The sequence below is a fragment of the Pholcus phalangioides genome, unplaced genomic scaffold (assembly GCF_987345545.1).
Source record: "Pholcus phalangioides strain wild (caught in Gottingen) unplaced genomic scaffold, Ppha-v1.0 ptg000016l_1, whole genome shotgun sequence".
Lineage (NCBI taxonomy): Eukaryota > Metazoa > Arthropoda > Arachnida > Araneae > Pholcidae > Pholcus > Pholcus phalangioides.
Genome location: NW_028301609.1, coordinates 11,034,519 through 11,051,867, shown reverse-complemented (window position 1 = coordinate 11,051,867; position 17,349 = coordinate 11,034,519).

Here is a 17,349-nt window from a genome sequence, read left to right as displayed (position 1 = left end):
ACTTTGTTTCTGTGTAATGCTTGTTATGTGTAGTGCTGCCATCTTCCACCAGTTTTTCTAACTATGAGTGAAGTCTAATGATTGAATAATTAATCGTTGTAGGCCTGTTGCTCTCTGTGGCGAGACTTTTTAATGGGGAGATCAGCTCGCATATTAGCTGATGTAAAGACCCGTCCACATTCTTCTCAAAATTGATGCCTCCAATTCACCATTCCCCAAATAGATCATTTACTAACGTACTTCTGGATTAAGTTCGGCTACATACTAGTCATTCAAACATTTTGAAATATATATTCTGTAAAGTGCTGAAAATAAACATACTTCTTGATAATGTGCTTGAGTAGATTCAAAATCAAGATTCCTCTTTTGAAAGGTTTTCGTATAGAGCAGGAGAAGAAAAATTACATCCACGATTTGCCTCCGGAGCTGTTGGTGCACATCTTCTCCCTCTACGTCGATTCGGAGGGATACCGAAAGTTCGTGAAGAACATCCCGTTGGTCTGCAAGGCGTGGAACGCCTTTTATGCGACTCCTTCGATTTGGGAAAAGGTTTTGGAGACCGAATGGAAGTACGACGAAATAGTGCAGCTGGGTGAGCGAGGACTGTTATCGCCCGTTCGAGTGATCAATTACTTGAAGACTACTGCGGGTTCAAGAGGCGAGGGAGGAACAGATTCTCGTGAGCCAGCGTTGATAGTCTTCGTGTGCAAAGCAAAGCTTCCAGAAGACTGTATCAATGGAAGCCGAGTCTCCCAGGTGATCCATTACTGTCCTAACCTCAAAGACCTGCAGCTCTTTGCTAACTGTGTATCCAAGGATTTGATGCAGACACTGACTGAACACTGTCCCAATATCGAGAAACTGAAACTGATGATGATAATAACGAAGCTTGCTGGGGAACTGATGTCAGGAGATCTACTTGTTCCGTTTCTGGGTGTCCGTGGACGGAACTTGAAAACCTTGACCCTCAGCAACATTTTTCTCCGTGATGACGTGCTTCTTTTTTCGACGATTGCTCATCACTGCCACTCGCTAGAAGAACTGCATTTTTCTCTTGTCGCACTCAGGGAGGAAGATGATCACACTCCCCTCCCAGATCATTTTCTAGTCCGACCTCAGCTTACCATCAATGAACTGATGACCGGGTGCCCAAAACTGCGAAAAATGAGCATCCACTGCACCGACATAGCCCTTTCGAAAGTGCTGCAAGATCACAACGAATTCAAAGACATGGTGGAGTTCCGTGCTTACTTCGTCAATTTCAATGGAGTGGACTTGTTTTCGATATTGAAGAACGCTAAAAATCTGAAGGAACTAGAGTTGGCGCGTTGCGAAAACGTTGCGATGAATGCCATTTCACCGATCCCGTCAGATAAATTGGAAGAGCTCTCAATTGTTTGTGATTACCTGGATCACCCGATTCTGGAGATTCTCGAAGAGAGCGTGAGCAAATGGAAACACACGTTGACTAACATTTGCTTCGATGGCTTCGCGATCGACGTAACAACAGTTCTGGAAGCTTATATGCGTGGAAATCCGAATCCCAGACTCGAAACCATATCTATCGCCAGCAATGTGAGCGTTTCCGTTCTGAGGAAACTGATGCGAACCTGCGAGAAACTCCGTTGCGTATGTTGGAACGAACTGTACCTCCGTAATCGTTGTGAAGTGGAAGTTTTCTGCCGGTTGCCAAACTTCTTCTTTCCTCTTTCGTGTACTTTGAACCGTTATTTCTTTCAAATTAAATTCGTTCTGCTATGCATTTTGTGTTTTGAATGCGCAGCATTCTTTGCGACAGTATTGCACCGTAATCTATAACTCTCATTCCTTTTACGATTCTTTTTCAAGACTAATAAGAGAGAGAGAGAGAGAAGATGTGTTCGGGGGAAATCGTACCGCACAGTTATTGTATGACAAAATTCTTGAAATTCTTTGCGACAGTATTGCACCGTAATCTATAACTCTCATTCCTTTTACGATTCTTTTTCAAGACTAATAAGAGAGAGAGAGAGAGAAGATGTGTTCGGGGGAAATCGTACCGCACAGTTATTGTACGACAAAATTCTTGAAATTCTTTGCGACAGTATTGCACCGTAATCTATAACTCTCATTCCTTTTACGATTCTTTTTCAAGACTAATAAGAGAGAGAGAGAGAAGATGTGTTCGGGGGAAATCGTACCGCACAGTTATTGTACGACAAAATTCTTGAAATTCTTTGCGACAGTATTGCACCGTAATCTATAACTCTCATTCCTTTTACGATTCTTTTTCAAGACTAATAAGAGAGAGAGAGAGAGAAGATGTGTTCGGGGGAAATCGTACCGCACAGTTATTGTATGACAAAATTCTTGAAATTCTTTGCGACAGTATTGCACCGTAATCTATAACTCTCATTCCTTTTACGATTCTTTTTCAAGACTAATAAGAGAGAGAGAGAGAGAAGATGTGTTCGGGGGAAATCGTACCGCACAGTTATTGTACGACAAAATTCTTGAAATTCTTTGCGACAGTATTGCACCGTAATCTATAACTCTCATTCCTTTTACGATTCTTTTTCAAGACTAATAAGAGAGAGAGAGAGAGAAGATGTGTTCGGGGGAAATCGTACCGCACAGTTATTGTATGACAAAATTCTTGAAATTCTTTGCGACAGTATTGCACCGTAATCTATAACTCTCATTCCTTTTACGATTCTTTTTCAAGACTAATAAGAGAGAGAGAGAGAGAAGATGTGTTCGGGGGAAATCGTACCGCACAGTTATTGTACGACAAAATTCTTGAAATTCTTTGCGACAGTATTGCACCGTAATCTATAACTCTCATTCCTTTTACGATTCTTTTTCAAGACTAATAAGAGAGAGAGAGAGAAGATGTGTTCGGTGGAAATCGTACCGCACAGTTATTGTACGACAAAATTCTTGAAATTCTTTGCGACAGTATTGCACCGTAATCTATAACTCTCATTCCTTTTACGATTCTTTTTCAAGACTAATAAGAGAGAGAGAGAGAAGATGTGTTCGGGGGAAATCGTACCGCACAGTTATTGTACGACAAAATTCTTGAAATTATCATGTGGCATCGTAATCATATTTACGAGTCTAGAAAATTTGATTCATATTCATTAAATTCATCAACGTATACGCTAAACACGTTGAAATTGTGCCGTAGATTGTCTTCTCTTTTACGCGTGTTCCTGTAAATCAAGAATCGATTTCACCATTTTAAAAAGCCAATTAAAAAAAGAAATGCTATATTTGAATTGACTGTGAAGTTTCTCGGGTTTTGCGTCGATTTCTTCGAAAAATAAATTTAAAAAAAACTGACAACAGAAACTGAAGAGGATGAGGAAGCAAAAAAGAAGCACTTATTTACATTACCGTATACCGGGGGGTTATTTACCTATGGGTCGCGATCCGAACTTGGGTCCCAGGGGATTCTGAGAGAGTCAACCCAACAGGGTAAAGGGCTTATACCCCTCGAGGGACAGAGCCCGGGTCTTGTCTGGACTTCAGGGGCTTCTGAGATAGGTCGTTCAAATCTACTAACAGACAAGGAATCGAGTTACGAGTCCCGAGAAAAGCTTGATTCGCAGGTGCATTCGAGATGGGTCATACAAATTCCCTTACAACCTGGGTTTCTTAGGTGGTGACCTGAACTTGGATCGCGAGGGCTTCCAAGATGGGTCGTTCAAATCCACTAAGCCAAGGAGTTTTGTGCTACAGATTCCGACCCAAACTTGATTCGTAGGTGCTTCAGAGATGGGTCTTACAAATTCAATTATAGCCAGGGATTCTTCAGCTACGGGTCACGACCCAAACTTGAATGCAGAGGCTTCCAAAAAGGGTCACACGAGCCCACTTACGGCCAAGGGTTTTTGAGCTAACACTATATAAACCACACATGCACATCATCTATATTTCCATATTGTGAACATAACGTGGAGTTTGTTTCTGTGTAATGCTTGCTATGGTGCTGGGTGCTATGAGCTATGGGTCACGATCCAAACTTGATTCTCATGGGTTTATTCTGCATTGCCATTTATACACTCTACCGCATCTTCTATTCTTCTTCATCATTTTTATAATGCTTTTTTATTATTGTTATTCTATGTTTTTATAATTTTTATCATTCATTTTATCTGCTTTTATTCTCCTCTATCATACCCTCCATCTTTATTTATCATTTTTCTTATCCTTCTTCATTTTTTCTGTTCTTCTATATCCTTTTTCTACTCCAAGTCTTCTTTAATCTTTCTTCGATTCTTTTTCACTTTATTATTCTTTTGCACTTCTAATCGCCTCAACTATTCTTTGCAATTATAAGCAATATTTTATAAATAACCAATATCTGTATCTTTCTACCACCGTCTTGAAATGGATTATTGGAAATTTCCCTCAAATACGTATTGCAAATCCGTATTACTTAACAATTTTAGGGTTTTCTAGATAAAATTCTTTAACAAAGCATTCATCATCATTTCGTGTGTATTCGACTGATTCAATCCATATTAAATACTGAACAAATACACGAATCGGAATAAAATAACAGTTTTCACTGCAATAAACGGTGTTTTGTCCCGTAATTTAATAACGTAATGGAAATTAAGCATTTACTTACCACACTAACCTAATTATCGCCAGCCTTATACGAAAAATACAAATATTGTGTTTTGCGATACGTCTTTTTTTTTGGATACTCAGAGATTGCAGAAGTTTTTATACAACTAATATCATGTTTTGCAATGCAATTCTTTAATTTTTTGCTCTGCTCGTTCAAATCTTGAACCCATGATCAAAGAGTACAAAATACATCACAGTCTACTAAGCTTTCTATTTAGCTCGTTTAACCTACGAGAACGATTATGCTTAGCGTCCGAAATTTTGAATGAACCGAAATTTATGATGACAAAAGCAAATGTGAAATTCAAACTACGTATCTTCAACTTAGTTCGTGAAACACAAAGGATCTAAAAATTCAGAGAACGAACAAGCTTCAAATCAGTCAATTGAATCGATTCTTAGAGTCCGGAAAGAATTTTCCTAGAATCTGCGACCCGAATTTCCTGGTATATTAGCCTCTTTCGGTGTTTCCTGGCAGCGTTATCCATTCCCATCCTATCATATATATTTTAACATGGGATTACTCTCATTGGCTAAGATCATAATTACGACACTAGAAAGTAATACAAGCCGTGGTTTTTGTTTATGACTATAGTGCCATCTGGATTAGCGCTAAACTAAAACCTGTTTATACTATAGCGTGCAAATTCTTGAAATATGGGTTAAGACTGTCGCATTCAAATAGAGATTGAACAACTTCCTGGCAAAAGTCTTCTTCGCTATTGATAAGTCAATAAAAAAAACTACCACGTTTACTACATAGTGTATATATATATATATCCATATTACACGGTAAATGTGATAAATCCGGTTAATAGCAGGTTATAATGCATAATTGCCGGCCATTTTGTTAAATTTTATAAATTTCCCTAAATTTTTCACTTCACGCATTAATGTCCAAGCATCGTTGGTAAACATGATAAATCGTTTTAAATTCATCGCATTTGATCAAATTAACCAGGTATGCTTGAGTATTATGCGTCTCTGGTAAAAGTTATGTAATTTTTTTAGTGTTTATCAGCGATGCTTGGGTATTATGCATAATCGCAGCAAAAAAGTTACTAAACTTACGGAGACAATCAGCAAATAAGTCGATTAGTTATGCATTATAACCAATTTATTACATTTTTGCTGTAACGTATTAATATATGCTGTAACATTTTGAGCCCTGCCTCCCCTCTGAGTGACGTAAAAGTGATCTCGGCCAATGAGCGTAACCCCATGTATATACGATGGAATAACGCTTCCCGGCATGCCGGAAAATGCGGGGAAATACGGCAGTTGTCATTCTAATCATCGCGGGAAGAATATCACGCCGAAAATCACCAAAACTACCGAAACTTTCCACTGCCAACCTCACAAAACAAAAAAAAAACAACCTCCGTGCGACGATGAAAATATGACACATCTTCCACATAAAAAAACATATCTCTCCTCCGCATCTGCATCTGACGGACGCGATCCCCACACACACACACGCAGAATTTAAATATAGAAAACTCGTCCGAAATAAAATCGCGAAACTTTCCCGCACGGAGATACGCAATTGGCTGAGAACTTGGCAGGGGGGCCCCATTGTCCCGTTAATATTATTATGTCACACGTAACTGAGAAATGACGCCACGGTATCCACGGGAACAGCGGCAACGTCACGGAGCAGCTGGATCACGCGCACGGCCCTCCCGCCGCGTTCGCGAGGGACTCACTGGATGTGGAGTCTATATACAGAAAGAAGGTGAAAAGGGGGTGAAAAGAAGGTTTAATGGCGTGTTTCCAGTAGCCAAAAAAAAAAGTATTAATATTACTTTTTTTTAAAAAAAATTTTGGCTCCATTTCTTTTTCTCCGAGAGAGTATATAAGCCAAGACGGAATCAGTCAGAACTTCCTACCAACTCACGTGTGTGGTTCCTCTCTTTTCAAAATGCAATTTACTCTAAAAGTTTGAATTTTAAATTCTATATCTCCTCTCTCTTTGTAGATATTACTCTACGAGGGAATTAGAAAAACAAGAAGCAATAAAAAATGGTCATATATAATATATATATTTTATACAATACTATAAGTCCTCTTACTGTGCTTGATACTGCCGCCGAGAAAAATGCATGCAACAAAAATTATTTGATCTCTTTATCTTCCATAAGTGCTTGTTTTCTCTATAAAGCTTTTATCTCTAGTTAAGAAAAACAACAATTATGCGCTCTAAAAGGAAAACAAAAAAACGGCTGTGCATGCTCTTAAAAAAAAATCATACAAAATTTTTATGGTGCTCATATATTTGTGGATACGTGGTTCGTTAAAATATGGATTATAATGGATTAGGATTTACGTTATGACAGGTAAACTATAAACCATTTTTATTTACTATCGAAATTGATAATTACTTATATTTTTTAGTGAGTTTATTTCGTGTGCGAAATTAACATTTGTTTCAGCTAACTTTAAAATTGTTTGTTTTTTAGTTAACATTGAGATTGATGTTATAGTGAGAGAGAGAGAGATGATTACTTTCCTGTATGTGCGATTGTAGACTATTATACCTATTTGGTTAATACAATGAAAAAATTCAGGAAATAATGAATTCGTTCATTAATGTTAATGCATAAGTTCTTCTGAGCACCTAAATTAAAAAGTGAAATCTTAAATTTTAAAACCGTTATTTTAGTGATTATTCATCTGTATAAAAGTTGTGAATTCTACGTTCTGAAATTAAATCTATAGAGGAGAAAAGAGAATTTGTTTATTTAACTTTTACATATTAATTTTATTATTATAAAAATATGTTAAAAACAATTTGTCAGCATCGAAATCACAATGAATTGAAAGAAAAATCAAAAGTTTAACGTAGCTGAATTAAAAACTAGAAGATTTTAAATTTGTTATTCCAGTTATTATTTATCTACGTAAGAATTACCGATTATGAGTTAAGAAATTGATTCCATAAAAAAAAAGCAATAAAGCAATGAATTTGCTAATTTTTACAAACGTATTATCAATATAAATACGTAAAAAGTATTTTGAGCACCTAAATTTCCATAAATTAAAAACAATTAATTATGTTATATTTAACATTTAATTATACACAGGAATATAAAATTGAAAAAAATTGTTATGTTTGAAAACATATAACTGCTACAAATACTGCCGTATTTGGGGCACTGAGAAATATTTGAAACTAAAAAATAATTTATATATATATATCTGTGATATATATTTCAACGATCTGTTTCAGATCGTTGAAAAATGAATTCTTAAGTAGAAATATAGTTATAGAGAAAAATATTCCTTAAAAAACTTTGCTGATGATTTTCCATATTTATTGACATCAAAATTATCGACAGATTATTCAAAAACCCTTACCAATGACTTCCAATACTTATTGAGATGTCGAAGTTACCGATAGTTCATCAGAAAACTATTGTTAATGCTTTTCGATATTTATCGTCGCGTCAAAACTACCGATAATTCATACGAAAACTATTACTTATATCTTTTGATATTTATTGAGCGTAGAAGCTACCGATAATACATTTAAAAACCATTGTTAAAAAATTTTTTATACTTATTGAGACGTCAAAGTTACTACACCGATAGTACATTTTAAAAAAAACCATTATCGAGACCTTCATTATTTATCGAGACGTTAAAGTCATTAAAAAAATACCACGTTAATGATTTACGATATTTATTAAGGCTTCAAAACTACCGAAATTCATCCGAAAACAATTTCTAATGGTTTTTGATATTTATCGAAATGTCGAAGTTACCGATAGTTCATCCGAAAACTATTATTGATAGTTTCCAATATTTATTGAGACACCAAAAGTATCGAAAATTCACCTGAAAAGCATTGTTGACGACGTGATATTTATCAAGTTATCGACAGTTCCTTCAAAAGTCCATTATCGATGGCTTTCAATATTTATTGAGACGCCAAAGTTACCGATATTTCATCTGAAAATCATTATTGATGATTTGCGATATTTATTGTGACGGCAAAATTACCGATAGCCCATTCCGGAAAATCAATATTGGTTACTTCCGATATTTATCGAGACGCCAAAGTTACCGATAATTTAACGAAAAACCATTATTAATGATTTTCGATATTTCTCTTGAGGCATAGAAATTATTTACTGTTCATCAGAGTACTTGTTGTTATAAATGACGATATCTGATGCAGATGTGTAATGGAAGAACACACACACAAACAAACACAGGAAGGCAATCAAACTATGCACACGGAGCTTCCAAATTCTTGATCAAATTCTCCCCCTTCCGTCCAAGAAGTTTAGCTGGCTATGACATTTTTAGGGAAACCATATTGTTTAAAAAAAAAAAAAAAATTATACAGTCAATATCTCACCTAGTGGGAGTTCAATGTCTTGACACTGAAGAAATTGCAAACTAATTGGTAGGAAATAAATGGATATCTTCTGAAATGTTGAAGAAAACATTGCTCAGGAACCATCTCACCCAAAGTAAATTTTACAAAATTTATTGTTGATGCCGAGAAACCATTGTTGCCGGATAGATTTCTAGACCGGCCAAGTTCAGCGCTTATCATATTGCTCTTTCAACATTCAAAGGTTATGACCTGAAGTATTACACTGTCATTTTTTGTGCCAAGTAACATATTTAGCACCAATATTAGCATCATATTTTAGCACGTGCATTTCATTTCAATTAAGAAATAAAATAATGAAATACGAAATGAACAGAATCGTAAAAAACGTATACAATATAAACAAGACATAATTATCATTATTCAAACGTAAACCTCTTCAGAGTCAATGACAAGCATAATATATATTTTTACATAACAATTTATATTTCACAAAAAAAACTAAAAAAGCGCTCTTAAAGTGTTTCCCAGATTGGGAATATTTTTTTCCTTCAATTATTTACTTAAAGTTAAGAGATACAACGCAATTGTAACACGATATTAACCTCATGCCAGCACCATTTTTGGCACAGAAGTCTAAATAAAATACATAACTCTTTCTCCCTCTCTTCCGTGTTCTTTCCTTGACATTGGACTCAGTGCCAACTTGTAGCATCGGCAGCAGTTGCCAGCGAGGATCATCACGTGAAAATGCGAAGACGTCATTCAAAGAGAGGACCTAGCCAAATGGTATAGTGCTCGGAATCTTGATTATACATACATAATACGTATACGTGTAAGGCCCCGTGTGATAGTCGAAATACCGTACCCGTGTGTGTCTATATTCAGCTGCGATGCCGCTATTAACATCACGTTTTGGAGTTCTTGAACCGACTTCAAGTATTCGTGGCAATAACCACGACCCACATTTAGATCACGTAGGTGTGTCGTCGAGGACATGGCACTTTTGATCGCTTTCATCGTTTTTGTGTCGCAAAACACGTTCATTTAATGAACTCGACGGATTGATAGACAGGCATGACAGTTTTTGAAAGCATTCACTTTGCATGCCACATACGGGCTGTCAAACCGTTGTTTGATGCACTTGATCCCTCACTCACTGAGGCGTTTTTACGGGAGGGGGGGGGGGCTAAACGGGCTACAGCCTAGGGCAACGAAATAGTAGGGGGTGGCAAATTTTAGGAATGATTTGTCAAGAAAATTTAAGTACAATGTGAAGAAGGTAGCAAGAGACAATGGATTCACCTTTGCATGTATAGTGTAGGTTAGATCAATGAGTGATCAACAGAATAACTTAGAGAGGGTGCAAGTATGGGAGTGACCAGAGAGTGTGTGAGCAATGCCGTCTTAACGCATTGACACACCCTAGCTGTCCAAGGGGCCTCAAGAGAAAAAAGGCCCTCACAACAATGAGATCTGTTTGAAATTTTCGAGGATTTGCCAGGTAGAGCCTTACATAAAACATTTGGCCCGTGGGCCCATGATAGTCTTAAGACCACCCTGTGTGTGTAAGCACGGGAGTGACTAGAGAGTGTGTACGGTTTGGAAGTCCTAGAGAGCGAGAAACCACGTCAGTGAGTGGCTGTATGAATGACCTAGAAAGTGCGTAAGTATGGGAGTGACAAAAAGAGTGACCTAGAGAGTGAGGTGCTTGGTCAGTGAGTGACCCAGAGAGCCTGTAAGCATCAGAATGTCCAAAAGAGTGACCTCGAGAGTGTAAAAGCATATGAACGATTAAAAGAGTGACTTAGAAGACGGGTATATTTACGGGGGAGCGATAAATGTTCTATAGTCCAGAGCGGTCAATTTGAGGAATGAGTGATCAAGAAAATTAGGCTAAAATGGATAAAGGGTGACAAAATTTGAATTGTCCACCGGTGGCCAAACCATATATCCGCCTCAGCTCACTCACACAGGGATCCTTAACATTTTATGCTCCAGGGACCTTCTGTGCCTATACGATGAAGGCAATGTCCCTTTTACAGAATAATATCCAGTAAATAATAATACAAAATCAATAAATTAATTGTTTTCTAATCCAAGTTCACCGCGATCACCCGAAAACTTTGAATGACCCCTGGTTAAGAACCACTGCACCAACAGTCAATTTTTTGACAATAATTAATAGTCTTAAATAATGTAATTACACAGTTGTGGCTCCCATAAGACGAAAGCTTTCAGGGCTCTAGCTTGGGGGCACTCGGAATCGACCTTAGACAGAGTATATATGGGGTTTTGATATATACAGCGACTCCCTCCAGCCCTCCAAATCTTGCAGTCACTCTTCATATGCCATTAAAAAAAATTAAAATATAACGTTTAAGTGATTTATATCACTGTTTAGAAATTCAGAAATTTCTGCTTGCGCCCCCCCCCCCCCGGAAAATTCGGTGGCTCCAAAGTTTGAGGGAAAAATCCATGGTGCATTAGTACTTAATTTTTTCGCATTTTTAAATTTATTTTGAAATCGATATGGGGAGTAGGGAAGTAAAAATCGGAACCCGGGTGTACCGCTCAATGATGAGGGAGTCGTGTACATAATTTATGAATACATACTAGAAACACAACCAGGTTTTTCTCGGCAATTGTCATCCGAAAAATTAAATTACCTTTTCCAATCATCCTGATTGGTAAGGAAACATTTCAACAATGATTTTCCTTGGTGGTGACATTGACATAAAGTAAGTGTCCTTACGAATGACAGACTGCTGACTGAGGTCAGATGAATTTTCTCTGGGCGTACCGAGTCTATTGACTCCCATAAGAGGTTTCCTGTTCGATGCTGCGCTCCGTACGAGCTGGGTGAAGAAGATCAAAAAATTGTATGTGATAGAGAGGTGAATGTGCTATAGTGTACGTGTATAACATATAAAAGATAAGTCAATAAAAGATATTAAAATATACAGACCGAGCCGTACTCAGAATTCCCGTTTACATGAGCGATATTGCTGTAGCATTGGGAATTCTAGCGCCCGCTTAACGATTTTTTTCCTTCCAAGGAAAGAAATGAAGAGCAGTCATTAGTGAAAATTCTTGAAGCGGGTTTAAATAGGAATTCGATAATTTGAGGTTTACTTATCACAGAAAAAATTGGAGAGATAGTCAGAAGGAGGTCGAGAAATCTCTACTAACTATTATGACCTACAAGAAAACCACGAACGATGTTATTGCCCGCCTGGAAACAACATCCATCCTAATGTTAAAGGAAAAATCAACTCAATTGTTATTAATGAAAGCGACAGAATTTATAATCAAATAACTACAACTTTTTATTCCATTAATTGTTAAAAAAAATATGAATGAAATTTAGATAAAACATCAGATATAAATATACATAACGATATTTTTATGAGAATTATTGAAAAAAAAACGCACAATTCTTGTGATAACGCTTATTAGAAACGATTCAGTCTCTAGTTCATTTTTTCCCCGATAGGTGACACTACAATAGTTGAAATTGGATTGTACTCAGTAACTTTTACAGCTTAAAATTCTTAATAAAATATAAATTTCATGAATTAAAGCAAAAACAATAATGAAGATATGAAACGGCAATATTGTGTTGGAAGTAACAGCATTCAAAATATTTAATAGAAAAAAAAACAATTGGAATTTTGGAATTTCATTATTGCGATCATTCATGGAAATCATTTCATTATCATTATTATTAGTTACATTTACTAATCAAAATTATGTGTTCGTAAATTTCAGCTTGGTAAAAAATAATAATTTTTTAACTATCATATTCATGGTGGAGGGGGCTCTAGCTTTGGGACCCGGAGACAATCTTTGCATCTTGTTTTACATATTTACATAAGAAATTTGCGAGAAAAGCAATGAGGAAAAAAATGGAAAAAATTGGCCATACCAAAGGATGTGAAGGGACATGTATGAATTATAATTACTCAAATTCGAAACAATTTAAAATCTTAAAAAATTATAGTGAATTTAAAAGTTTAACTCTTAATTTTCCACTTCATAACTCAAACTTCGAATGAAGGCGACAATAATTGACACCGAACAAACGTAATCAGTCATATTGAATTATGTAATAGCTTTAAATCCTTGTTGTGTCAACCCAAATGGCATTATGAAAAGAAAAATAAGAGGAAAATGCTAATAAATAATGAATATAATAATTAAAACTATTAAAAAATGAAAGTTATTTATTAGGTCATTTTAGTTTTAATTAAAGACCAAAAAAACAGCAAATAACAAATTATCTAATTTTGTACCTTGAAGTTCCGTGGCAGATAAAAGGTTGATACTAATAAAAATGGTTAATTAACTATCAATATTAAGAATTAATAGCCCAAAATAACAGTGAGAGACAATAAATATTGAAATTAGGAAACATCAATTATAGTTAATAACCATCAGTCTTTGAATAATTGACAAAATTAATTGATGGTGTTAAGCATGTGTAGTTAGACAACATCTTAGAAGTTTTAACATGTAATGTATTGATAGATTAATAACTATCAATCAATAACAAAACTGATGACTTTAAATACCATAAATTAAAATTCGAAAATCCTTGCTGATATTATAATATGACTACCAGATTGGAATTAATAACAGGAATCGTTGTTGGCCGTTAATACTAAAATTGATAATTCTAAATCATAATGAATTATATCAATTTGTATTTGTTATATTACTATCAACAATCAAGTTATCAAGGTGTGAATAATAATAATAATAAATATCAAAAAGCACTGCTTTGAACTCGAGTTAATGACTACATGTCTAATTCTAAAGCGGTGACGAATCAAATTACACGACACTGACTACACACAATTTGCCATTATTTGAAATGAATTAATTGCTTAAAAATATCATAAGTATTATATTAATAAAAATTTATGAGTTTGAACGTCAGTTTTTTATTTATTGATTACTGTATTATCAAAGTCGTTGCTTTGAAATCCCGGTTATAGCGTCGGTTAATAATTTTAATTACTGTCGATATTTTAGTTATTAATATTAAGTTACAGTCTCTCAAGCCATTAATACTTGAGTTACGGTCCATAAATTTTAATGGATTCATCAATATGTAGAATATCTCAAATTTAACAAATCCAAATACGACAGTTACTTTTTCTCTAGTGAAATAAATCCAGTTAATGTCTTCAAATCCACATTAACAAAAATCTATTTTGTAATTCGTAACTTTTAAATGTAATTAATAACTTTGATGTTGTAGTTGATAACCATAATATTCAATCTCTTATATTTATAACCAATCTCACAGTTTTTAACTTTGAGCTTCAGTTAACAAAAGAAAATTCTTAAAAGCAAAATTCACATACTCACACAAACTCTTAACCATTTTCTATTGTTTATGACCTTGAACTCTGTGGTTGATAACTTTAAATAATATTACCTTTGAATAAACTACAGTTAACAACTGCAAATTTTATAGTTAATAGATGGCTTTTTTCTCAGCCAGAGATATCAAGGAAACAGTTATTTTCCGGATATTATGCTGAGGTGAGTTCGGAAAGAAAAGTCATCACGTCTCCGCCGGGACTCGAACCCAGGCCCTCTTGCATACCGGGCAAGCATGCCGGTATGCAAGAGGGCCTAATCCTTTATAGTTAATATTTTTTGAATTCTAGTTAGCAAATATAAATTTTGTTATCGTATGTTATTACTTTTGAAACACAGTTACTAACCATCAATCTCGTCGTTGATAACTTTGAACTCTACTTAATAATGAACAATCTTATAGCTTATAAATACCAACCTACCGGCTACCTCACAGTCGATAAATTCGGACTCTAATTAATAACTTTTTTTGATATCTGGCTAGCATAAATAATTACTTTTTAGAACTCCAAATTATAACTTTCTGGAACTCAAATTAATAACTTTCTAAAACAATAATTAACACCATTTTAGAACTCTAGTTAATATCTTTGATCTCTATAACTTTAAATTCCAGTCGTAAATATAGAACTGATAACTACTAATATCATAATTGATAACTTTGGCCTCTAGTTAATAAATTTGAATTACGTTATTACACGTTATCAACCTCTGAACTAAAGTTAATAACTATCAATTTCATAGCTGATAATTACCAAGTTATCATGGTTGATGACTTTGAATTATATTTATATAATGAATTTAAAATATATTAATATTATAAAATTATATTACTATTGCAAAAAATGATATTAGTATTATAAAATTAGATAAATATAAAATTACTTTATTATTATATATTATAGCCTCTGAACTACGGTTAGCAACTATGAATCTCATTGTTGATAACTTTTAACTTTTTTGAAAAACTTTGAATTCCGGTTTTAATAAAGAAAAATCTCATAACTAATAACTACCAATGTCATAGCTGATATAAAAATACAAATACAAGGCCACAACAGACAAAATTTCGAACGAGGTGGCTGAGGAAAAGATGCACATAATGAGTATGGATGTCATTATATTACAAAAATACAGCAACCCAATTACAAATTCAAAAAAATTATAAACAATATATATTTTTTATACATGATAAAATATTATACAATGCCCATAAAATGTATAACTGCTAATCTCATATCTGATAGCATTGAACTCTAGTAAACAAATTTAAATTGTGTTATTATACGTTATTGATTTTTGAACTAGTTAATAACTAATAATAACTAACTTAATAACTAAGCAATTTTGCTCCATAGCTGATAGCATTGAACTCTTGTTGATAACTTTAAACTCTAACTAACAATATTGAACCTTTGACCTACCAAATAATAACGTCATAGCTGATAACTACCAATCTCACGACCATAATTTTTAATTCTAGTGATAGCTGTATAAACTCCGGTTAATAACAAAAAATCTCATAGCTGATAACTACCAATATCATGTTGGATAACCTTGAGCTCCAGTTAATAAATTTTAATTATGTTATTATATGTTAGTTTGACTTTTTTTTGAACCAAGTTAATAACTATCAATTTCATAGTAAACAACTTTTAACTCTAGTGAATAACCTTGAACTTTGGATTTAATAGAAGAAAAATTTCATAGCTAATAACTACCAATCTCATGGTTAATAATATTTTTAACTCTAGTTAATATCTTTTAACTCAAATTAAAACTGTTAAAAACCTTTATATCTAGTACATGAATTTAAATAATATTATATGGTATTAATTTGAACTACAGTTAAGAATTATGAATCTGTTGTTGATAACTCTCAACTCGAGTTAATTTGAATTTTAGTTTTAATAATGAAAAATATTATAGCTGACAACTACCAATCTCATGGTTGACAATTTTGAACTTCAGTTGATAACTTTAAACTCTAATCAATAGCTTTAAGCAAGAGTAAATAACTTTAAATTCCGTTTAATAACTGTTATTAATGATTACAAAAATAATCTCCAAGCTCTCAGCATTGTTAAGAAATGTGCATCAACTTAACACTAAATACCATATATGCAATTCAATATGAAATTTTGCGATCTTTAATCGTCCAACAATACATAAACAATAATTATTATTATCATCTTTTGCATAATGAAATAGTGTATAGAGTTTATTCCCTCGCATATTTTGTAATTGCAGAGGAAACAACATAGTTGAATATAGTTTTCCCATGCAGGAAATCCCTAAAGTTGTTTTTACTACAGTAATACCAGATGCGCAAAAAAGCCGCAACTACATACAAAACCGAAACTAAAGTAAAATAATGAAAATTTTCTTAGTAGTTATTGGTGTTCATCCATTTATATGGCTCACTATTACCAATTAAGAAAATAGTTATCATTTTAGATAATAATTTTGAGTATAATTAATTTAAAAGATAATTAAAAGAAATATCAACCACACCTACGAATGTTTCCTGAATCTTGGGAAATCTTGGCACAGGGTAGACATATTTGTGCATGTATCTATATATAGTGAGTGAGAAGGGACTATTTCGCCCCTTCTTTACATCTACGCATGTACATGTACATGTTTACAACATACACGTCTTTTGCATAAAGCTCCTCCTTAGTTTAGCGGTCAGGATAATCTCGGCCACCACACCCTTAGGCGACTCCCATGTTAATACTCTCTCTCTCTTTCTCTTTTTGTGGCCGCGTCCTTCCGCGTTTGGAGGCCAACAGGACACTCTTGTGTATGATTATCCCAGTCGCAGGAGAGAGCGTCCTCGTCATCGTCATCACCACCCAAGCAAGGCTCTATCGATCGATCCAGGTCTGAATACAGGCGGGGTGGCCACAGCCTTGCACGTGATAGTTCCGTGATCGGTGACGCCCACACGCGGAAATCGGATAGAAGTAGTTTCTTCTCCGTCCGGGATTTTG